Source organism: Canis lupus, chromosome 37 (genome assembly GCF_003254725.2).
Source record: "Canis lupus dingo isolate Sandy chromosome 37, ASM325472v2, whole genome shotgun sequence".
Lineage (NCBI taxonomy): Eukaryota > Metazoa > Chordata > Mammalia > Carnivora > Canidae > Canis > Canis lupus.
In genome coordinates, this window is record NC_064279.1 from 13,304,092 (window position 1) to 13,328,368 (window position 24,277).

The 24,277-nt window shown below is 39.7% G+C and overlaps 1 long non-coding RNA gene across 1 annotated transcript in view; it reads right to left on the minus strand.

The window, feature by feature from the left end:
- Positions 1 to 24,277, minus strand: part of LOC125754491 (uncharacterized) — a 42,064-nt gene that overhangs the window by 10,891 nt on the left and 6,896 nt on the right. Inside the window, exons 2-3 of the long non-coding RNA XR_007408856.1 lie at positions 11,721 to 11,768; positions 6,876 to 7,029 (exon numbers count right to left, since the gene is read on the minus strand). This is a non-coding gene — a long non-coding RNA (uncharacterized LOC125754491). The remainder of the gene's footprint in view (positions 1 to 6,875; positions 7,030 to 11,720; positions 11,769 to 24,277) is intronic.

Genomic DNA, 24,277 nt, shown 5'->3' on the forward strand with positions numbered 1-24,277 from the left:
TTATTTTTCTCAAAATAGGTGTGGGAGGAATCATTTTATAGAAGAAGCAACTGAAGCTCAGAAAGCTTTTGAGACTCATCAAATATTATGAAACTAGTAATTTCGGAAGGCTGTGGTTAAACCCAGATGTCCTGATGCCATTAGCAGTTCTCATTTCATATACTGACTCAAACCTGTCCCTCTCTATGGGAAGGCTCTAACCCATCAATAATCATTTTTTTTCTTGTGGTCTTCCAGCTAACTAAGCACATACCTAATAGCCATGTGGTTATGAGGTAGGAAGATTCTCTGATATAAAAATTAAGATTCAATTTAGTTAAATTTTATAGGAAAACATGTTATAGAAGTGTTATAAATTATTGAATATTTCCCATCTCAATTGATTCTCACAGTACACTGCATTTTTCTTCATTTTCTTTTGTAGTTGTCGTTAGAAAGGGAAGGATTAGCTTTTCAACTGCTGCCTGGGAAACTCTATTCCTAGTCCTTTTCTTAAATCTATTCACTGGACAATTGCATCTCCCTGCTGGGCACCGGGCAGCATTACAAGGGGTTCCTGGGCTGTAGCAGCTGCAATCACTTCTTAGCAAAGATCAACTGGGTACCAACTGGCCTGAGTCCAGATGTCCAACTGACCATGTTAAATAGCTACCCAGGCAGGGATGGTATAAACACAATGCCGTATCCTCAAGATGTGTCTAACTATTATAGCTATTGACATGTATTAAGCACTTAGCATGCCCAAGTGCTTAATGCATGTTAATAACAGACTACCTACACACATGTGATTCAATTTGTTTGGCATGTACCCCTTTTCTCCTTCCCTGCCATTTTATCCACATGAGTTTTCTGGGTCTGCTGAATCTGACTTCATCTCTAAAGTGGGAGATGGAGAAGGATGAACCAAAGGACTCTGCTTTGGAGTAGGGTTAAAGGATGAGACATACAATCCTTTGCCCCTGCAGGAAACAGAGAACTGGAGAGAATGGGGTCACCTGCACCTTGGGAAGTGGAATCAGAAATATGTTCAGTGAATTGGAGTGATTGGACCCTAATGAAATGAAAGGCAGGAAAGGTAGGGCCCCAGAGTCTGGGCAGCAGATGAGGAGGGCAAACAGAAGTACAGGGGAGAAGCAAAGCATCAGGCATGGTGGGAAACAGGGAGGAAAGGGTCAGTAATACCGACCTGCAGAGCAAGGAGAGTAGACCTGGTGAATTCTGTTCTCTGTGGCAACCTCTGAGCAGAATCCCATACCACAACCAAAAAGTTCCTTTTCAAAAATTTAACAATTATTTGTTGAGCCCTTTGTCCATTCCAGGCCCAGGGCTGAACAGTGTTTGCCCATGATGGTGACCAACAAACAAGACATTTGCATAACTGCTTGATTGGATATTAAACAGCTGGGAAGGGTCACTACAATTAAGTATTCCAAATACCTTAAAAGAAGGGCACCTGGGTGGTGCAGTCAGTTAAGTGTCTGACTCTTGGTATTGGCTCCAGTCGTGATCCTGGGTCATGATTTCAGGTCTGGGTTGGGCTCCGCGCTCAGTACAGAGTCTGCTCTGCCCCCTGCCCCCAAATGCAATCGCTCTAAAATAAATATATAAATATTTTTTTAAAGTACCATTAAAGAAATTATTAACATGAACTATCTGACTCATGAAGAGATATAAACCCCCATTCTATGAAGTGCTGGGCTCAGAACAAGAAAACGTGGCCTTTGGGAAGAGTGGCAGGGAGCTAGGTCCCTTGTAACAATCACTGGAAAGAGCTACTGAAGATACAGTTATGTCCTTTTGTAAATTAGAATAGTCTCACCTGTTTTAGATGGTATCTGAGGATGCCTGTCCCAAAATTGAGGATGCATCAGATTCACCTGGGGGGCTTGTTAAAGCATAACCCCTCATCTTCAGATTCATTTCAGACTTGATAGATCTGGGGTTGGCCTGAAAATCTGCATTTCTAATAAGTTTCCAGGTGATGCTGATGGTCTTGGGATCACGCTTTCAGGGCCACTGATTTGAATTGTGTTTCCTAAATTCCCCTATTGGTGAGAATCATCTATACATGTAGGATTGGGTTTCTCTTCCTTTATCTCTGCTGCCAAGTGGAGTCCCTTTGGATCCACAGCTTTCATTTCCCTCTTTGGAGTTGAAGTCAGGACCAGCAGTCTCAGAGTAGTGATGGGTATAGAATGATAGAGAGGGAGAAGCTGTTTAAACACCCAATTCTCTAGGCCCTTCCTCTGAATGTAGTGGAACTGAGGAGGGGTCCAGAAACTAGCATTATTCTCATACACATCGAGAGACACTCATGATCAGGTAAAGCTAGGAATCAGTAGTGTAGATGAACTCTAAGCTTCCCTCCCATGATTTTATGAAGACTGTTAGTTATATAGTGTGACAGAGAGAAATTCAGGTTTCACTGCTTTTAGCAATTTAGGATTAAGTATAAAGATAAGTGGATGTGGAGTCAGAAACCTGGATGGTATTTGATATCCCTAGGCTTTGTGACTTTGGGCAAATCTCTAAATATCAGGGTTGTGCGGGGATCCCTGGGTGGCTCAGCAGTTTAGCACCTGCCTTCGGCCCAGGGCGTGATCCTGGAGTCCTGGGATCGAGTCCCGCATCAGGCTCCCTGCATGAAGCCTGCTTCTCCCTCTGCCTGTGTCTCTGCCTCTCTCTCTCTCTCTCTCTCTCTCTCTCTCTCTGTCTCCCATGAATGAATAAATAAAATCTTAATATATATATATCAGGGTTATGCATAAAATACAACATTATCTGTAAAAGAAGGCCAATAATACCCATTTGTTCCTTTAACTTCTATCATGGGTCAGGTGATTATCAAAGGGAGCTAAGACAGGTCCGGTCCCCACCCCCACAGAGCTCACAGACACAGACAAGCAGAACCTGACGTAAGTGGTAACAGTGCAGTGTGATGAGGTGTCCCACCAGTGTTCAAGGGGTTTCTGTAGCATATGAGGATATAATGTGGAAATGTTGGAATTCGAAATCTCCCTAGCCATAAAGGAATTGACTTGATCATCATCATCCTCATTACCAGCAGGGGGAGAGTTCTGTTAATGGTCACAGAGCGATAAGAAAAGGGGACCAGAAAATGGACAGCCTGAGAAGTACTGACGAAATAAACGAAGGGCCAAGAGGAGAAGAGGCAGGGAATCTAGCATCATAGAAACTGGGAGAGGCCAGAGTTTCGTGGACTTGGAGGGCAGGATGGTCAGTAGTTCCCAATGCTGCAGAGAGATCAAGGACAGTGAGGACTAAGAAACGGCATCTGGGGGGCTGAGCTGGGCAGCTGGTGACTCGGGGGATGTAGGCAGATGGTAAAAGGAAGCACGTTATCTTCCACCCGTTTTATTGAGCAGGACACTGAGCAACAGAGAAATACCCGCAGGTAAGTCATTTGCAGAAATCAGATCAAAACGCTCTGCCTTCCCAAAGGTCAGGTTATGCCATTGCAAATTAGAGTCCCAGTCACTCGTCCGCAGTCCCCACCGCTGGTGCCTCTGCCAGCCAGAGCAATCCTAGGGGACCACGCAGGCAAAGTGACTCTCTTTTTGGAGGTGGTTTCTTGCGTGTCTGGTGGCGTCTTTCAGCGCAGAGGCAGTGGGCGGCCTCCCTTCACTCTGCATCTGTAAGGTACTTCGAGGTTGAGGAGGCTGGCACGCTGTAAATTGTTGTATCATTAATAATAAATAAAGCTCTGCAAGAAGCCTGCATTGCAGACATGAGCTACGGTGAAACAGAGCCACTGTGGGGTGGATTCCATGGGAAGTAGTAAAAAGGATGAATTCCTGGGGGCAGGAGCGGGAAGGAAGAGTTAAACATCTAACATGTGTTGTTACTGACATTTCAAAATATATCTATTTTTAAGGGATTGGGAGAAAACCCAGTCTCTAGGCTGGCTCTTCTAATTCTACTGGGCTGTTCACAAACCCGAGGCCTGGGTACTGAGAAAGCCTGACGCCAACAAAATGTAGATGAACTGCGGGAACAGCCAGGAGGCCACAGTGGCAGATCAAAGGGAGGTGGCGGGGAAGTGGGCTCAGCTAAATATGATGAGGCATTACCATAATGAATTTTGTGAGTAAGCAACTCACTTTAAAATCACTCCTTTTGATCTGTTAAGAAGGTGTTTACTGTAATCAGGCAAAGGTTTACTTGGCAGCGGGAAGAAAAGAGAGAGAAAGAGGAAGCCAGAGAGACAGTTTTCGATCCGGTTTTAAACAATTTTCTTGGCCCTTTTGGTGTTTAGATCCTTCTCCTAGATCCTTTCCGGCTCCGATTCCCTCCACCTTCTTAGAAAAGCTAACTTAATTTTAATTAAATACTTGGGGGTCTTAATGGTGGAGGAAGCGGAGGGAGAGCAGATGGAAAAGGGATAAACTCAAAGATCTCTTGCTCTATAAAGTGAATTACGGTCTTAAGCCAAATGAAACTAGAGAAGTCACAATCGCTGATACGATGTGAAAACAGAGATTAAGCATGTGAAGAAAAAAAAGCCAATTTCTGCCCACATAACTGATGAGGCTTTTTTGTTTTTAGTGATTTCGGGGCATCGCTAGGAAGGCTCCCTCTCCTTCATCTCAGATGCTCTTACTGCGTTGGTTTCAGACAATCCAGGATCCAGGAAGGCTGAATGTTCTTTCCACTGGGGACAGAGGGCCAGTGTCTCTGCTCCATTCAATTTGAGTGTGTGCATAAGACTTTGGAGCCCCGATGGATGTAACTGAGACTCACTATGCTGGCTGCCCGGCCAAGTCTTTCTCTTTTCTTTTCTTCTTCTTCTTTTTTTTTTTTTAAGATTTTATTTATTCATTCATGAGAGACAGAGACAGAGAGAGAGAGAGAGGCACAGACACAGGCAGAGGGAGAAGCACGCTCCATGCAGGGAGCCTGATGGGGAACTCGATCCCAGGACTCCAGGATCACGCCTTGGGCCGAAGGCAGGTGCTAAACCGCTGAGCCACCCAGGGATCCCCTCTCTTTTCTTTTTGTCTCCAATCTTTCTCTCTCCCCACCCCTCTTTCCCTCCCCCTCTCTCACTATCTCCAGGGACCTCAAGGGAAGTGGCTTTGGCAATAACTGGTCCCCAAACTGTGAACCATGCACTGTGACATTAGCCATCTATGTCCCCTTATCTACTTCCATTCAGATTCTTACTCTGCAAGGACCAGATGGCACCCAGAAGGGTAGGGCCTGCAGGCTGCATCCCACTTCCAGCAGGACCAGGTCTGGGGGGCAGTGGATGGGAAAGAAGCACGAGCTCAGAAGCAGCTGCTAACTGTCTGCTCATGTCATGTCAACAGAAAAGACTTCATCCCTTACTTTGCCCAGAAAAATTTCTTAAGAGAAGCCCTAAGAATGTTAAAAAGTTGCTTTGACAAGACAAAAATCCCTTTCTATTCTCAGAGGATTTGGGTAAAGAACACAGGAGTCTGTATAGGTCCAAGAACAACAACAAAAAACCAGTTGCACACCCTGCCCTTTGGGGTTGTGGTGGCAGGTGTCACAGAGAAACCCAAGGATGACTACAACTGGGGCAGGTCATGTCTCTGGGTAACCCATTCCCTGGGTGCCCTCATTTCTGATGAAACTCCTCAAACAACACACTTTGGAGTCTCTTAGTGACCTAATCCCAACACTTCAATGCCTGTCCCAAGAAAATCTTCTCAGCTCCCCATGCCCAGGGACAACCACACCTATGAGGGTTTTCCTAAAAGGTGTTCAGCAAAGAACCCGGACATGGTGAGCACAGAGATATTTGTTGCTGGGATGCTAATGGTAAAACCACAAAACAAATTTCAACTGGGACACTTTTCTTTCAAAGAACTTAAAAATAAAACATTTAACAAGTCATAATAAAAGTGTCAGATGCTCTACTGAGTGTGGAGCCTCAGGGCTCTGTCTCATGACCCCAAGATCATGACCTGAGTCAAAATTGAGTCTGACACTTAACTGGGTGAGCCACCCACGTGCCACAGATTTCCTAGCTTATAAACATTAAAATAATAATTTTGCAGAAAATTTCAAACCCAAAGTAAATAAAATCAAATACGGAACCTCTGTATGCCCATTACCCTGTTTTAATAGTCATCAACATTCTGCTATTCTCGTTCCATCTAAACCTCTACTTACTCCCTACCCCTCATGCGATTGTTATTTCTATTTACTATTTTGCTAAATGGATATACCCTAAAATGCACGAATCTTAGGGGCACGATCTTAACAAATGCATTTACTCATGCAACTCTTGCCCTGTTTTAAATTTCATCTTCCCAGATGTTCATCTTTCCAGAAAGTTCCCTTATGACATGACTAAGTCATCTTAGACATTTTTTACTTTCTTAACAGACATCTCTGCCTGTTTTAGAACATCATGTAAACAGAATCATATAATGTGTATTATTTGTTCTTTTTCTTCGTGTTGTAGGATGTCTACAAGATTTGCCCATATGCTTGCATGTGTAGGCAGTTCTTTGCTAAGTGGTATTTCGTTGTATGACTGTACCACAGTTTATCTATTAGCCTCTTGGAGCGTTTTCAGTTGTTAGCTATTGTGGGAAAAGCTGCAAAAAACACCTTGTACATGTCTTTTGGCAAAAATTGGTTTGAATTCCAGTCGGACAAATAATGAGGAATGGAATTGTGGAGTCAAAGAATACATGATGTTACCATCCTACCAGCAGTGTATGGACAGTGAACAGTTCTGACTGTTCACATCCTGCTCTCTTTTGGTATTTGCCCACCTTTTAAATTTCAGCCATTGTGGTGGGTGTGTAGTAGGATCTCATTGGGGTTTTAATTGCTTTTCCTCCATGGAGAATGATGATGAAACCGTTTTATGTACTTACTGATTATCTGTAACTCTTCTTTTGTGAAGTGACCATCCTCTGTACTCTGAACATCAGATTCTTTGAATATTCTGCATATAGACTCTTTGTCAAATACCAATTGACCGTTTAAGTATGGGTCTATTTCTGGATTCTCCATTCTGATGTAGGAGTTCTTAAAAGCAAGAAGAACATGAGAAAATACATGTGTTAGATAAACAAATTTTATTCAGGGATGACTTACAATGCTGTCAGTTGAGTTCAATGCTAATGGATCAATAATACATATTAAATAATTTGCCTTTAAACAGAAACACACATAAAATAAAATTATATATTGATTGGTTGATGAAAAAGTTTTGAGCAGAGGCTCACTGGAACCAACTGTATTTCTCCTAGGAGCAATGATTCTGTATTTGCTAATTTAGTGTGCATGGCTACTTTACAAAACATACCTACTGTGAATAACAAGAATCTATTATATATAATATATATGTATATAAAATATATATGGCATATATGTATATATTATATGTATATATATGGTTTCTGTCTGAAAGAACTATATATTGTGTGTGTGTATATATATATCTGTAATATATATATTAGATTTAACCCACATGTTTTCTATTTCAAAATCTTCAGTTTTTCATTTATATGGCAGCATCATTTCTCTTCAGCCAAGCAGAGCTTTCTTCAATATATTTTGAAGTACAAATCTGTTAGTAACAAATGCTAGTTTTTATTCATCTTAAAATACCTTATTTTAGCTTTCAATCTTGAAAGACATTTTCACTGGACACAGAATTCTGGGTTAACAGTTTTTGTATTTCAGCACTTTAGAAATGTGCCATTGTCTGCTGGCCTCCATTGTTTCTTTTGGAAAGTCAGAAATCATTCTTATCATGGTTCTACTGTATGTAATGTGTCATTTCTTTCAGTGTGCTTTCAAGACTGTGTCACTGTCATTGGTTTTTCAGAAGTTTGACTGTAATGTACTTTGGTCTGTTTTTCTATTTTATCCTGCTTTGGGTTTATTGAAACTGCTTGGCTCTGTCAATTGATGTCTTTCACCAAATTTGGTTTTAGGCCATGAATTCTCATGTATTTTTTCTTTCCCATGCTCTCTATTCTTTCTTTTTGAAACTCTAGTTACACATCTGGTAATTTTTTGTATTGTTCCAAAGGTCTCTAAAATTCTTTTTATCTTTCTTCAATATTTTTCTGTGTCCTTTAGATTGCATTTTTAAAATCGGCTTTCAAGTGTACCAGCTCTTTTCTTCTGTCTCCAATCTTAGATCCATCCTGTAATTTAAAAATTTCAGTTATTGTATTTTCTAGCTCTAAATTTTCCTTTTGGCTCTTTTTAATAGTTTCAATTTCTCTGCTAGGGTTCCCATCTGTTCATATCATTGGTAGATATCTCCCTCAAGTCTTTGAATATATTTATGACATTTACATCAAAGTCTTTGCCTATTTAATAACAACATTTGGATCATTTTAAGGTTGGTTTCTAATAACTGCTTTTTTCCCCTTGGTATAGGTCACTGGGATACAATAAAAAATATTTGTTCTTTGTTTTGGCTCCTGAGTGCTCCTAAAACCCTCGGAATCTCCTGAGTGATAAAAATGTCTGATAATGAGATGACTCTCAGCTGAGGGCCTTATAGATAGCTTCAAGGTACAGACTGGTCACCAGAAAGACAAGCCATGATTATAAGATTGGGACTTTCAGCCCTCCTCTACCTCTGGCGAGGGGAGAGAGGTTGAGTTCAATCACCAAGGGCCAATGATTTAATCAGTCATGCCTACTAAATGAAACCCCCCAAAAAACCTCAAGCCATAGGGTTTGGAGAGCTCCCAGGGTGGTGAATACATGAAAGTGCTAGGTGGGTGGCATGCCACTCTCTCCCCTCCTCCCACCTCTAATTACTTGTCCTATGCAACTCTTCCATTTGGCTGTTTCTGAGTTGTACAGAAATAAACTGGTAATAGTAAGTAAACTGCTTTCCTGAGCTCTAGGAGTCATTCTGGAGAATTATGAAATTGATTTATAGATGGTCAGTCAGAAGTGTGGGTGGTACCCTGGGACTTAAGACTGGCACCTGAAGTTGGAACAGGTTTATAAAACTAAGCCCCTTAATTTGTGGGCTATTAGTCACAGACTTACTCCAGATGGTTACTATCTAAGAATGGGAGGACTGGTATTGGGAAAGAGACAATGTGTTGGGGGAAAAAAACCCTCACATATAATGTCAGAAGTGGGTGTCAGAACCTGAGAGTCACATTTTCCTGCTTGTTCACATGATTAGTGACTCACATATTTAGTGAAACTGGACATTATAAATGATATGTTGTAGAACCCTGTATTTTATTTTGTTCTTCTGAAAAGTGAAATTTGTTCTATAATTCAGTTAGCTTGGCTAGACTCAAACTCCAAATTCTATCTCCTCTGTGTAGAACAGGAGCTGAAATCTCTGTTCAATATTTTAGACTTCTAGATCCTGGTTGTTCTTTACAGATTCCCCCGGGGTTTTCTCTAAACATGAGTGCTTTAGTCTACAGCCTAGGATCTGGTTAGATTTTTTTAATGTAGATTTGGGGTCTCAGCCTGTCTGGTGCTTCCTCCCTCCCATGATTTCCCTCTATTTGGCACCCACAAACCTGTAAGGCTGTGGCTTTCTATCACTTGAGCCTCTTGTAGATTAGGCAGTACTTTTAGATAAAACACGACTTGCAAATCTCATCCTTCATATTTCCTCTTTCAAGGCATGATGCCTCTCTAGTTTTTGCTTTCTTTTGGTCACTCTCCTGAGCCTTCAATTGTTGTATGTGTGTCCGTGTTTAAATATTGTTTTCCAGATTTTATAACTGTTTTCTGTGAGTTAGTTTGACCAATGTACTCCATCATTATTCAGTTCACTTGCTTATAATTTGAAAATGAGGTATGTCCTTGATAGGAAAGAAGCAGTATCATAAATACATTATGAATGCATAGTATACATTCTATGGTTTCCATTTAATATCTGGGATTAGCTAGTTTAAATTCTGATAATCTGATTAATTTAGGTTTAACAACAATTTGAAGAAACTTGCATCTCATAATAGAGGTTGTTCTCAGCCTCAAATAGTAATAGGACACAATAATCTCCTTAATAAAAGCTTGCTATTTTGTTATTTAAAAATAATTTTTATATATATCATCACACTATAGTCAGGAAAGTAAATAACCTGGTTATTGTTGTGCTAATGGTGTATAACATTGCCCATAACTGTACTTGGAGATGACTGGCTCCTCATGCTTCTTTTCTTCAAAGCCCTTCAGAGACTTCTGAGCTCTAATAATGACCTACCACATCCAACATCACCTGGCCCCTGTTACCTCTCTTACTTACCTTCTAGAACTCATTTTTGGTCACTTTGCTCCAGTCATACTGGTCTGATTTCTCCAAACAAACACACAGGCATATTCAGAGCTTTTTCCCTTGCTGTTCCCTTTGCCTGAGATTCTCTTTCCCTGAAGTCTTCATGCTGATTTCCTCTTTTTATTTCAGGTGTTTGTTTAAAATTATATTCTAAAAGCAGCCTCAATTTCTACTCTAGCTAAAATTACCACCCTCTTCTAGTCTTGCTTCCTTTATTTCATATCTCCAACATGGTATATAGTTTCTTATTTATTGCATTTATTTTCCAGATTTATTTACTAGTTATTTACCAGAACATAATTTCCACAAAGGCAGACATTTGTCTCTCTTTATGTTTATTTATTGAATCCCTAGACCCTAGGATGGTACCATGCACACAGAAGATGCTAAATAAATGTCTTGAATAGATAAATGAATAAAACCCCCTCAATGTTACCTGGAATTCTATTGAACATTCACCACTGAGGGCTAACTTTCTCAGCTGACTCATATACACACAAGCAGTTTTTGGCATTATAGACATGTCAGAGCCTCATGCTTGTATTTTCAATTCAGTTCCTACTTTGGGAAATGTCCCTTTTTATTACACCACAGGGGGTTGTACATTACTATTATAAGATGAATACTATTATTATGAATACCAATGAAACCCAAAATTTAGTCCAATGAAAATATTCTATGCTCTGACCAATGGTCCATGGCCCATAGTAATAATACTTCATTGATCTTATTATATTGAAATTTTCTTGTATATATTATGTATGTGTATGAAATATATATATATAATCTCAGTTACAATCCATTCTCTTTTCCCAGTATTTTAGTAGCTTGTGATAATGAAAACATCCAACATCTGACTGTGTGACATAATACAAACTGGAAAAGAAATATGACACAGTGGCTCTAGCTAGTATAGCACAAATAAGGAGTAAAATATGATTACCACCCTCCCCCCTCAAATTACAAGGGACTATAATTGGCTCAGTTCTCTAGGGAACAAGAAAAAGCAAAAGGGGAAATGTCAGAGGGGAAAGAGGATTGGCTTCTGCAAGAGTGCCTTTCTGTCGTGCCCTGCATGCTTGGGCAGCTTTAATGAACCACCTCATCTTTGAGGGAAGTTGGCTTCTGTTTTGTTTTATGTCCAGTCCTTGACCTTAGGGAAATGACCTACAAGTACTGGCAATGAGATTTCGAATGATGTTGATTACAGTAAATTTCAGCCCCGTGAAAGATCTGGTAACTTCCTAAAGTTCCTCATGATGGGATTTGACCTGTAATATTTTTACAGATAGCCATCATTGAGCATCAAGGGAATATGTGACTTGCACAGCAGGACTGTTTTTCTCTGATTATCGAATCCTCAACAGTCAAAATTTCTTTCATTTTCTAATTCTCAAATGTCCCCAGGCAAGCCAACTTCCCCTCCCACTCCCACACTTACCCACCAAGAGGGTTCCCTGGGCCCTCCATTTGTTTCCCAGCTCCTGACCTATGGGAAAAAATATATATATAATTTGGTGTCTTACCCAGATTACCTAAAAATGTCACTCTACTTTCCATATGTGGGAGTATGAGCATGTAATAACTGTAACAGCTTACTGTTACTATCCTTACTGACCTCCCTTTTCATCAATTCACACAGCATTTGTGATTTTACTAAAGGGACTTAGCCAAAAATTAGAAATCCTGAACTGGACAATAGAAATAGTGACAAATTAGTGGATTGACCACATAGTTAAAAGTCCAAGATCTGTAAGTTGTTGACTTCAGTCCCCACCTTGGATACTTGTCATACTAAAATTTGGTGTCTCTGACTAAGCTTGCCTGACCATCACTGAAATTCTATCCCACTCTTCAAAATCTTGTTTTTGATATTTACTCCCTTCCATCTAGAGGGATTATTTTTTTTCACATTATTCCTCATCCTGTCTCTTTATTTAGTTACTTAAATATTCCACTCAAACTTTAAGCAAGTATGTTACAGCAAATTTCAAATGAAACTAAACATATGTTTATTACATAAAATATATAATAGGCAAAAAAGGAAAAAAAGAAAAAATATCATTATTTCTATCACTCAGAGATAGCCACAGATAAGTTTTGGAAGTATTTCATATATATATATACATATCTTATGTCATTTATATATGTGTGTGTATGTATGTGAATAGTGATATATACAAGTATTCATTGTAAGAAATTATATATATAACTGTGTGTATTTTAACCTACTTTAAAAAATAATATCTAGTACCATCTTCACACTCAATTAAATGACCATTCATATCATAATGTTTGTTGTCTTCTCAGAGAGGGAGCATCTGTGATTTAGAATATGGCCTCTGGAGCCAGACTGCCTAAGTTCAAATACTAGTTCCACTACCTATTAGTTGCATAGCCAGGATAAATTATATAGCCTCTGTGTAACTCAACTTCCTAACTTATAAAATGGAAATAATAAAAGTACCTTCCTCATAAGGTTCTTGTGTAGATTAAATCAACTAGTACTTGCATAGTACTAATTGCTAGTACTAATATACATAATACTACGTATCAGGCATCTAGAATTTTGCCTGATACATAGTTAAGTATGATAGAGGTATCCGTTTGCATCATCATCATCATCATCATCATCATCATCATCATTCCATTTGGGGATGTTGAGTCTACTTGGGCTGCCGAAGAGAATACCACAGACTGGGTGCTTTGAGCAACAGAAATTTATTTCCTCACACTTGTGAAGGTGGAAATCCAAGATCAAGGTCTTCTTGTGCCTTCACATAGTCTTTCACGTGACCTTTTCTCTGGTGTGTATACTCCTGGTATTCTTTTTTTTATTTATTTGAGAGAGACACAGAGAGAGAGAGAGAAAGGCAGAGACACAGGCAGAGGGAGAAGCAGGCTCCATGCAGGGAGCCCAATGTGGGACTCGATCCTGGGACTCCAGGATCATGCCCTGAGCCGAAGGCAGGCGCCAAACAGCTGAGCAACCCAGGGATCCCCTACTCATGGTATTTTTGTTCTGGAAGAAATCCAGTCTTATTGGATTGAGACCCTACCATTATGACCTCATTTAACTTTAATGACTTTCTTCAAAGTAGTCTTTAAATACAGTCACACTGGAGATTAGAGTTTCAACCTATGAGTTTTAGGAAGACACAACTCTGTCTATAATAGGATGTATGCTAATTTAGTTATTGTTAGACATTGAGGGTGATTTGTGATTTTAACCACAAAGATGTTGGTGTATACACTATCCACTATGTAAACACTATCCACTATGATTTCCTTAGTGTAAATTCTCATAAACATTAAAATATCAAAGTGTGTGGAATATTAAAGCTTTTGAGAAATAGTGCCAAATTGCTCTCCAGAAAGGCTTTTACCAATTTACGTATCCACTAACCATATAAGACTTATTTTTATTTTCAATTTATTGCAAGAAATATAGTCCTTTTAGGTATCATTAAAGCCTAGTAATTTCCCACCATCACTGCACTTTCCCCTTTCCCCTTCCTACATACACACAAAGTCGTTCTTTGAAAATTAATATAACAGAGACAAGTTGAGAAAAGTACATGTTGGCTTACCTAATGTCAATGAGGCTTACATTAATAAGCATTCTATTTATTGGTATAAACCTCAGCAATAGAAATGAAAAATGTAGTTACAGAAAACCCCAGGACTGTGCTAGGCCAAAATAGAAGAGGAATTTGGTATTTAGATGTCAAAAGTTAAAACAAACACGTAAACAGGTAGCCCAATACTCCATGCCTCTAGGAAAAATATCTCAGAAGGAACATAAAATTAAGCAATTTGATTATTGAAAGAGAAATTGAAAACTTAAAATTCATGTTTCACAAGTAATATTTTAATGATTAATTTAAAACAAAACTTAAAAACTTACTATGAACATGTTCAAACATGAACAGAGAAGTAGAAAGAGTACTACAATAAACATTTTTTAAGATTTTATGTATTCATAAAATACACAGAAAGAGAGGTAGAGACATAGGCAGGGGGAGAAGCAGGCTCCCCATGGGGAGCCCGATGCAGGACTCAATCCCAGGATCTTGGGACCACACCCCAAGCCAAAGGCAGACTCTCAACCACTGAGCCACACAGGTATCCCACTACAATGAACATTTTTATAGGTGCACTATAAAACTAACTATTTGGAACCTATTTTGTTAACATATTTGCTTTATCTATATAGATATATATAATCTTTTTCTAAAAAAATTTGGAGATTGATATTTCACTGCTTGGACTTTCTTCTAAATCCATTATTAAAACATTATCACACTTGAACAAAATTAGCAAGAGTCCCTGATATCATCTAGTACCTAGCTCCTATGCAAACTTCTTTAATATTTCCCCACATACTTTAAAAAATATTTTATTTATTCACTTGAGAGAGACAGAGAGAGAGAGAGAGTAAGCAAGCATGGCACGAGCAGGGGAAAGGCAGAGGGAGAGGGAGAAGCAGACTCCATGCTGAGCAGGGAGCTGGATCCCAGGTCCCTGAGATCATGACCTTAGCCAAAGGCATATGTTTAACCATCTGAGCCACACAGGTGCCCCCTCAAATACTTTTTATAACTTTTTGTTAAACCAAGATCTAATGAAGTACCAGGCATCACTATTAACTGTTATCACTGAAGTCCTTTTGCGATTTTTCACCTAAATGGGTTAGCCATCCAGTGGTGGTATGATTGAATGAACTTATTTCACTGGGGAATGCAAAGTGGAATTTTTGTTTTCATTTTAGAGTTGCTCCTGCTTTATTTAGCTTAAAATTCTATGTAAAAGAAGAACTTTCTAGCATTAATACATTTTCTAAAATGTCTGAACACGTGCTCTATTCTTTGTCTTTTGTTAACCATCTTCATGTCAAGAACTTATTGGAAGAGTCATTTCCAGTGGTGGTAAATGGAATTATTTTCCTGTATTTTTTGCTATTAATCATGCATTTTAATGTCAACTTCAGTTTATCTTCTTTTTTATTCTCAAATTGTCACACAGATATTTCCAGTGGGAGCTCTTTCAAGCTGTCATCTATGTCTTTTTGACATAACCCCATTTCTCTTTCACCTTTTCCTTGCCTTCTCAAACTACAAAATGCTCTAGGTTTACCTGTTTAACATTGGTTTGGGTTTTATTCAGTTCCCCTTCAAAACTTTTTCATTGTTATATTTTCCAAGAGATGTGAAATAAAGAAGCAAATAAATTATTATTATCTGATATATTGATCTTAGTTTGGGTTTTACCAAAAGCAAACTCAGACAATGACGTCATTCATATAAATTATTTGGGAGTTGATCTCAGGAAGGCAAAATGAAGAGACAGGTAAATTGAGATATAAAAGGGGAAATAGCAAAACACATGTGTGTTGGTGTGTGTTAGTGACCTAGTTATTGGGCAACAAGCTCAACCCCCTGGGACCTTTTATAAGGAATCTTATAGAACAGAACATTCATTTCCAGAATAGTTCACTGATAAAATGGGGAGCTGAGGTATTTTTTAGTTACATTTTCTCTTTGGTCCAGGGTTGCCCTGAGAGCATTAACTGTTGAACTGGAGAAAATTCTGAGATGGAGAAGTAGAACTCAGGTGCTCAAAGTAGGAAGTTATCAGTGTGTTGAGGTTACAGATGAGCCAAGGAAAGGGGTCAAGGCCCTGAGAGCATCTACTATATAGGAAACTAAAATTGGTGTCTCCTACACTATATATAGTGATATATCTCATATATCTCATATACATATATGTTATATAATATATAACATATATAACATATACAGTGTTATATATCATATATATGTGTATATATATGTGTGTGTGTGTATATATATATATATATATATATATATATATATATATATATAATCTGTTCTATTCCTTTCCTTTGTTTCTTGACCTATGGTCTCTACCACTTTGAATGCCAACTATATCTGGATCCAGAAGTGTTTAAGTGGGCAGTTTTCCCTCCTTCTGCTTTCTGAAATCTGTCCATGGTGTTCTATGCCAAGTGAAAGTCTATATTTAGCTTAGATTGCTCCCTGAGCTTCACATCCACATTTCCAAATGTCTACTAGGTACATTCAGTTGGATGTTCCATAGATTCCTCAAATCTATCATGTCCCTAGCTGGTTAATATCTTCCTCCTAGACCTGCTCCCTCTCCAACAGTAATGTGGATGGCACTACCATCTGCCCAGCTGCCAAAGCCAGAACTCAGGCATTGCCCTTGATGCTTTACTCTCATAACAATCTATCAATTGTCTTTTGTGTTTTAAGGGCTTTAAAAACCCATCTATGTCTCTTCATTACCACTGCCTCTATTTTATTTCTGGACACCAATTTCTCTTCCTTTGATTAGTGTGGCAATCTCCAAACTAACTCTCCAATGTTGCTGCTTCTAATCCATTCACACTAAAGCCAGGTGAGCTCTCTAAAAGGCAGCAAGAACAATGGATTCTAATGCTATTTTACAGAATCCTTTGTTGATTTCTGTTTGCCTTAAGTAGAAAGCTGAGTCTTTCAAGTGGTTGAAATGCTTTTCTGGATCTAGCTGTTGTTTTCACCTCCCTGCCTTCTAATCTGTCACCAGCACCTGCTCTGAGTCCCCACCCAACCACACACCCACACACAGACCTTGGGCACATTACTTCTGGGGCTTCTCTCAGGTCCTGTAATGCACCATTCTTTTTTTTTTTAATTTTTTTTTTTATTTATGATAGTCATAGTCACAGAGAGAGAGAGAGAGGCAGAGACACAGGCAGAGGGAGAAGCAGGCTCCATGCACCGGGAGCCCGACGTGGGATTCGATCCCGGGTCTCCAGGATCGCGCCCTGGGCCAAAGGCAAGCGCCAAACCGCTGCGCCACCCAGGGATCCCTAATGCACCATTCTGACTCCCTTTCTCTCTCTCTCTCTCCCTCCTCCTCCTCCTCCTCCTCCTCCTCGCCTCCACCTCTTTTCCTCCTCCTCCCCAAGGCCCCAACCCTGCTCTCTCAGCTTGGAACACTCATCCTTCATTTCTCCATCTCGCTGACTTTTGCCCCACCTCAGTTCTCAGAGGACATATCTTTGAGGCCTCTGATATAGGTTCTCCCAGTACTGCACACTTCTTGTGTCCACCCTTCTCCTCAGTTTACACACCTCTAAATTGAAAATAATAGTAGTGTCCACCTTATACGATGGTTGTGAGGATTAAAAGAGTTAATATATGCAAAGTACTTACAGCTAATACATTCAAAGTACTTAGTAAGCACTCAATAAACACTTGCTATGATGATGATAAAGTATCATACCAAATTGCATATTAAATTGTCTGTCTTCCCAACTGGACAGAGAGTTCCAGGAGGGCAGCAATTTTCTGCCTATCTTTTATTTTAAGATTTATTGATTGATTTGTTTTAGAGGGAGAGAGAGCATGCATGAGAGCAGAGTAAGGGGCAGAGGGAGAGGAAGAGAGAATCCACACACATAGACTCCCCTCTGAGTGTGGAGCCCAACAGTGGGCTCAATCCCAGGACCCTGAGATCATGACCTGAGCCCAAACCAAGAGTCAGATGTAACCAACTGAGCCACCAAGGCGCCCCAGTTTTCTGCCTATCATGTTAGCAACTATATCTCCTGCACTGTGTTCACTGTCACATGGCAGGGACTCAATAAGTTTGTTGTATAGATAATATAGATAATATAGACGGTAGTCTGAAGCAAGGTGACTTCCCAAAGTTTTAAGGAGATGATAGAGAAATGACTCTCATGCTGAGAGAGGTGGGCTTTTTAGTTGGTACAGGCACAGGTTTTCAAGGACAGTCTGTGGCAATCACTTAAGAAGGGGAACTTTAATAATCTTACTTAATCCTCACAATGGTTCTGTGAAGGCAATGGCTTTACTGAAGAGAAGTCTGAGTAGCAGAAAGGTTCCATGACCGGTCTGGAGTTCAAAGTAAGCAACAGTGTGAAGCTGTCTGTCCGGCCTCTTGGCTTATCCCTTCCCTAGCTGGGTCCTCTAAACTTGGGTTCTGCAGTTTGTTAATAACTGGTTAGCAAAGGATTTGGGGGCACAAATAAATTTGGGGACCACAGGATTATATAGAAGTGACTGCTATTGTTACGGTCATTTTGCAGCAGGGCTGCTCAAAGACTTCAGCGTCTCAGTGTGAGCTGTGACTCTCTAAGAAGAAGATATTTATGAGTTTACTTGAATAGAGAGCCCGATCTTCCCAGAGCTTTCTTGGAAAATCACAGTTGCCCTTGCCAGGCCCTCTACCCATGTTGCCTACCTTCCTTTTAACTTCAAGATTTGGTCATTTCTGATCCTTGAAGTTTTAAGTTTAGTAACCAGGATTCATTAGTGAAAACATAATCCCTGTTTAATCCTCATGTGATTTAACAATTATTTGTTAAAGATGTGTGATGGGCTTGGCACTGTGCCGCATGCTGTGACATACCATAAACCATTAAAAGTTTCCTTTTCTTGTGACAATATTACTACTGAGAGAAGCAACAAAAACAATGATAATGACAACACAGACTTACCAGACCACACTCTGCTCTTTCCAAAGTGCATTTATAGCTTGTATCTCACTTGCTGGGGATGGAGATAAATGCAGTAGGTGTTACTGACCCCATACAATGGGGCTAACAGGATATAATCCTAAGGAGTCAGGTGAATCGCTCAGTCTCAGGACTAGCCATCCATTAGGGTGTTTCCTTTCAGCTTCCCCTCAACTTTCCAATATGGTAGATTTCATTTTAACATTTGTATTTGAAATAATGGCCTAACCACCCCCACCATCCCCCACCTGACCCACCACAGCCATGAGCTTGTAGGTCAGGGATAAGGAATGCTCTCCACCATCCACCATCCACTATCCAAACCATCTCTGATTTTTAATTATATCACTGTTTCATGAAAAGTATATCTGTTTTATCCTAAAATTGGGCCTGAACCCCTTCAGAGATCTGCTTATTCCTATCCTTACCATCTTAAGTGGCTTTTGTTTACTCCTCTATTGTTTGAGGAGATTTGGAAAGAAGTCTCGAAACTGTAGTTCTCACATTGGCAGTGATCTTTATGACCACAAAAGATTAATTACCAGGGGAACCTATAACTTTGCATGATCAAAGCAAAAATTCTATTTTTATGGCTGCCTGTGTTTTATCCTCTATAAATTTTATAATAATGATTAGGCTCAGAGGATGAACATAATTTACATACATCAAAATGTCTCATGCTGTCCTTATAGCCAGAGAAACACCTGCAGCAAGTAGAGGAAGCAGAAAGCTCCCAAGTTCTCGGAGGCATTCGTCAATGGAAGCTCTCTAAGGCAGAGAGACACACGCAGAGACAGAGACCGAGAGAGGGAGACTCTGACAATGACAGTGGCACCCTGTCACTGCCGTTGTGTGGCTGGCAGTGTTCACACAGGAATAATGCATTCTGCACTTGTCAGAAGTACGCTCACTTCGGCTTTTTTATCACTTCCCAAGGTGATCAGCCTTATTTCCCAGAAATGCTTTTTCTCTTACACTGACCAGAAACTCTTTAGAAGTGTCAGCGCAGGAAGGACTTTAGAGAAGGCTGCTATTTAACGCGACTGGTTTCTCCCACCTGTGCCCAGAATATGCTCAAGCCTATAGATAGATGCGGTGCGTGTCCCCTGAGTCCCTGCGGCACCTTCCCTCTCCTCCAGCCTCCCACTTACTCTACCTTGGATTGATTTTGCCTCCTAGCGAAGAGTTAAAGGTTATCACGCAGGGATTTAAGTCCAGGCACGCTGGCAGACGTGTACCAAGGCAACGGCAGCTACAAATAGCATATGGTACAAGCTTTCAGGGTAAACATCAATTTCTCCAATTTGCTATAGCCTGAGAACCTTATAAGCCTAGCGAATGAATTGTGAGTGTGGGTTTTGTGCTGGATGGATGGAGCAGGGTTGTTTCTATAAAGCTCTGTTAATGTGCATGGAGTCTTCAGCTGAAATATCATGAAGGAGTAAAAAGTCACAGCTGTTTGATTTGCTGCCCTCTTTACATGTGCCAGCTTCAATCTTCTTGGACAAACGCTGCCTTGCAATCTCTCACCTGGATCCAGCTTCATACAGATGGGAGAGGTGGCCAGAGCTTGCCCCCAAACACCAGGGCAAAGGCTCTCCCCTCATCTTTCTGCTTACCCAAACCCCATCTCCATTTTCAAATGCACTACTTGGCCTTCAGCTCAATATATATGTGTGTATATATATATATATATATATATATATATATATACACACACATACTTTTATTTTAAAACTGGGAGCATGCAATTTAAATAACCCATGTCATTTTATGAAGGACTTTATAACCTATACCACTTACTCAGCCTTAGCAAATTTCCCACAACTTACCAGCACACATAGCAAACTTTGATACTGACTTAAATTCTTGCATTTAATTTGACAAATGCATTTTTTTTCCTTCCAGATATCGCTGGTTTACAACTTCACCAACAGACAATTAATTTGATTCTCACGGACACTGTTTAGGACTTAGCTTTCTGTTCACAAGAAGTGATTCTAAGAGAAAGTGAAATGCAGATAATCACACCTACTGAAAATAAACACTTTGTAAGTGTTTAACTGAATTTAATTCAGAAAGAAAATGAACACATTGAATAAAAACATAATTTTATGTATTTAAATCATTCTGTACTAATTTGGGCTAAAAGAAGGCACCATAAGGTGAAATTCAATATGAATACCAAGACAACAATGACAACAATTTATGTCCAAGTGTTCCCTCAGCTCTTTTTGCTCTTTCTCGGAGAACACCCATGAATAGCGCCCTATATATGGAAATATTTTCTGTTTCTATGAGATCCTCCATTAACCATAATAGGTATTGAGGTCTTTCCATGTGCTAGGCACTGTGTTAAGTGTTTTACATGGACTATCTTGTTACACTTCTAGGAGATAAGTACAATTATTACCCCATTTTATAGATGAGGAGACTAAGGCCAAAGACAAAAAGCTTGGCCAAAGTCATAGGACTAGTAAGTGCTAGGGTTCTAGATCCACACTCAGCCTAAACCCATTTGGCACTTTCATGTTTATATCTGGGCTTTTAGATTGGACACAGCTCCCCCAGGGCTAAGTGTTAGTTGTCTTTGTTTCCCCTTGTGTTCTTAGAACACTCAAATATTTGTCAATTTTAGAGGGCCAAAACAATCCTGGGAAAAACCAGAATAACAGTATAAAACCGGCAGGCCTAGAAATGCGATCCTCCCAAAGGAGACCTAGCTTTTCTTCCTGATGCTGTTAAAAGACTAGAATATGATCATTTAGTTTAAGGACAACCTTAAATAAAAGTTTCATTAATCAGAATGAGTATTCCTACAATAATGAGCCCTGGATTGAATTTTAGAACCCTCTTCATTCTTTGTTAATAACAAAGCTGTTATAAAAATAATTTGATAAGACAGTCCATTGCAATGGTGTGACTTAGCCGTAAAAAGGGTTCCTTAGCCTAGTGTCTGAGCATCCCCGACTTATGTAATGCTAACATAATGGATTATGCATATTGTATCGGGTTAAAAAGGAAACCCAGTGAAGTATTACGGCAATTTTAAAAATATATATCAGGGCTTGTTCAGCACAGATATTTAAAATTTAAACCTGTTTAAATATTCAACTGAAACTAAAATAAAATTCTGAAAAATGGTATTCAATAGAAAAGCTCCATTAAGAATAAAAATGCTTTTCCAAACCCATTTAGTTCTAATAGAAATCCATCGAGTGAGGGTTTCATTGTTGCAGCACTGGCCAAGGCAAAATTACACATACATTTGGAGAGAAGGAAATTGGTTGGACTTCTTGTGGCACAAGCTTCCCTCGGAAAAGTAAGAGAAAAGAGAAACTCCAGACCAGCACTCAGATCAGGCTACCATTTGCTTAAAATGGTCTGGAGCTTTCCTAAATCGCATCTTCTCATTTGTCCCTTGCTTCAGTGAAACCCCATTTCACCTTCCGCATCAGATGTGATTCTAAAAAGAAAAAAAAAATGGCACTTCTGGCTGCAATATCAGGATACTGACCAATTTGCCTCCTGTGAGCCAAGCTTTATGTCTCTGATAAACATCCTGCAGGATGTTTTTATTCAATTAATTGGGATGATTGCTTACACAGAAATGTACCGCTTTATCAAGGTCTGCTTGAATATCGGGGTTGGGCTGAGCCCCAGCGTTTTTGTTCTTGAGTTCTCCTGACAGCAAACGCAGGAGGATTTTGAGACATAATTAAAACAATCAGCAAGAATTAGCCAGCTTGGTGACTGCACTCAAACAGCAAACACAGAGGAGCAAATAAGGAAATGTGTGGGTACGAGAAGGGGAGTGCTCCAGAGATGGAGGGAAGGCTTTTAGGAGACCTGAAATGGAGGGTATTATGAGAAGAAATATAGGATAATATAAACAGAGTCTCTAATCCTGAGGACTGTAAATCCCTTTTCCTTAATTGGTTTAGAAACTGGGGTCTGTAATGTGAGACCGAGGGCTCTGGCTGCCTTTCTTCTTTGCTGCCCGGAATCACATTAAGTGGAAAACAATAGCGGGCCTGACAGCTCCCTTTCTGTGGGGCACTTAGAGCTAATCTGCTATTGAGACTAATACAATTACACGGGATTAGAACGCGGCCAACGTACTCAGGTTGGAGGATTCTCTTCTCGGGGGAGGGACCTGGGCTTTCTCAGAGGAGGGTCTGGGGGTGCCTCAAGTCTACAGGCCTCCTAATTAGTCTAAAATCCAGAGAAGTACCCATGACTCTGTAATTCACTCAGGATCTTGATGATGAATTCCAATCCAAAAGAATCCTCATTGGAGGTTTGTCACCAATGGTCCTTTACACCATTTGGTTTATTTTTAAAGACTAATAATATAATCTAGAGATTTCCTTATGGGAGTACATCTCTCTAATTGTTCCCCCTGTTGCTTCACCTCAGTTTCCCAAGACAGAAGGGGAACCTGATTTAGGAATTCAGGAACCCCGACTGGCCAGAGAGTCATTCCCTGGTATCTACTTGCACTTGAACTGACAGGTGACACTAGGATTTTTACAAAATGAATAGGGAGATCTACCAGCACTAATGAGCTAAATGAGAGTTTTCTTTTTCTTTTTTTTTTATATTCATTTATTTATTTAGTGATCTCTATGCCCAATATGGGCTCACACAACCCTGAGATCAAGAGTTGCACACTCTACCAACTGAGCCAGCCAGGTGCTGCTCATTTAGAGTTTTCTTAAGTATCCCTGAGAACCTGACATCGGTGTCATGCGACACAAAGGAAAAGTGTGATATTTATAGAGAAAGGACACATTACGTTGGGAAAATAGCAACTTTTTAAAATGCAGTATTAGAGTCCTCCTTATGAGCTTTAAAAACTATCTCCAAAAAAATTAGTATACTACATACCAGCTATCCATTGCTATGTTTCTCTACCATTCAGTAACTAGTTGCACCTATTTTTCTTCTTATAATTTTTAAGTAGAAATAGCAAATATGACATGCTTATTACATCCCCAGCATGGTACAGCAATACTTTTCTAATTTAATTCCAAAGTTATTGGTCCTAAATAAGTGCCCCCAGTGAATGCTTTAGTTCCACCATCTATCTGTTTTATTAAAATGCTCACTACATTTTGAGCAGCTTGCTCAAGATCAGAGTTCTCTCTTTCTGATGGTCCACAAGTGACAAAGAATCTCTAGTCCGATATTATTTTTGGTTGTGGTATTTTCTTCAAAAGGTCCATGTTTCAATGCAAATGTGACCACGTGAGATGTTAACTGGATACTACAATTTGTCTCTGGATGTGAGGCCCAAAATGAACAAGATTCTGGTGCCTCTGATACAGGCATGGGAAGTGGGAAAAGGAGGAGAAAAGTGTAATAAGATAAAGACAGAGGTTAAGGCTTTCACATACTGATTAATATGAATTTTACCCAATTCTGAGAAA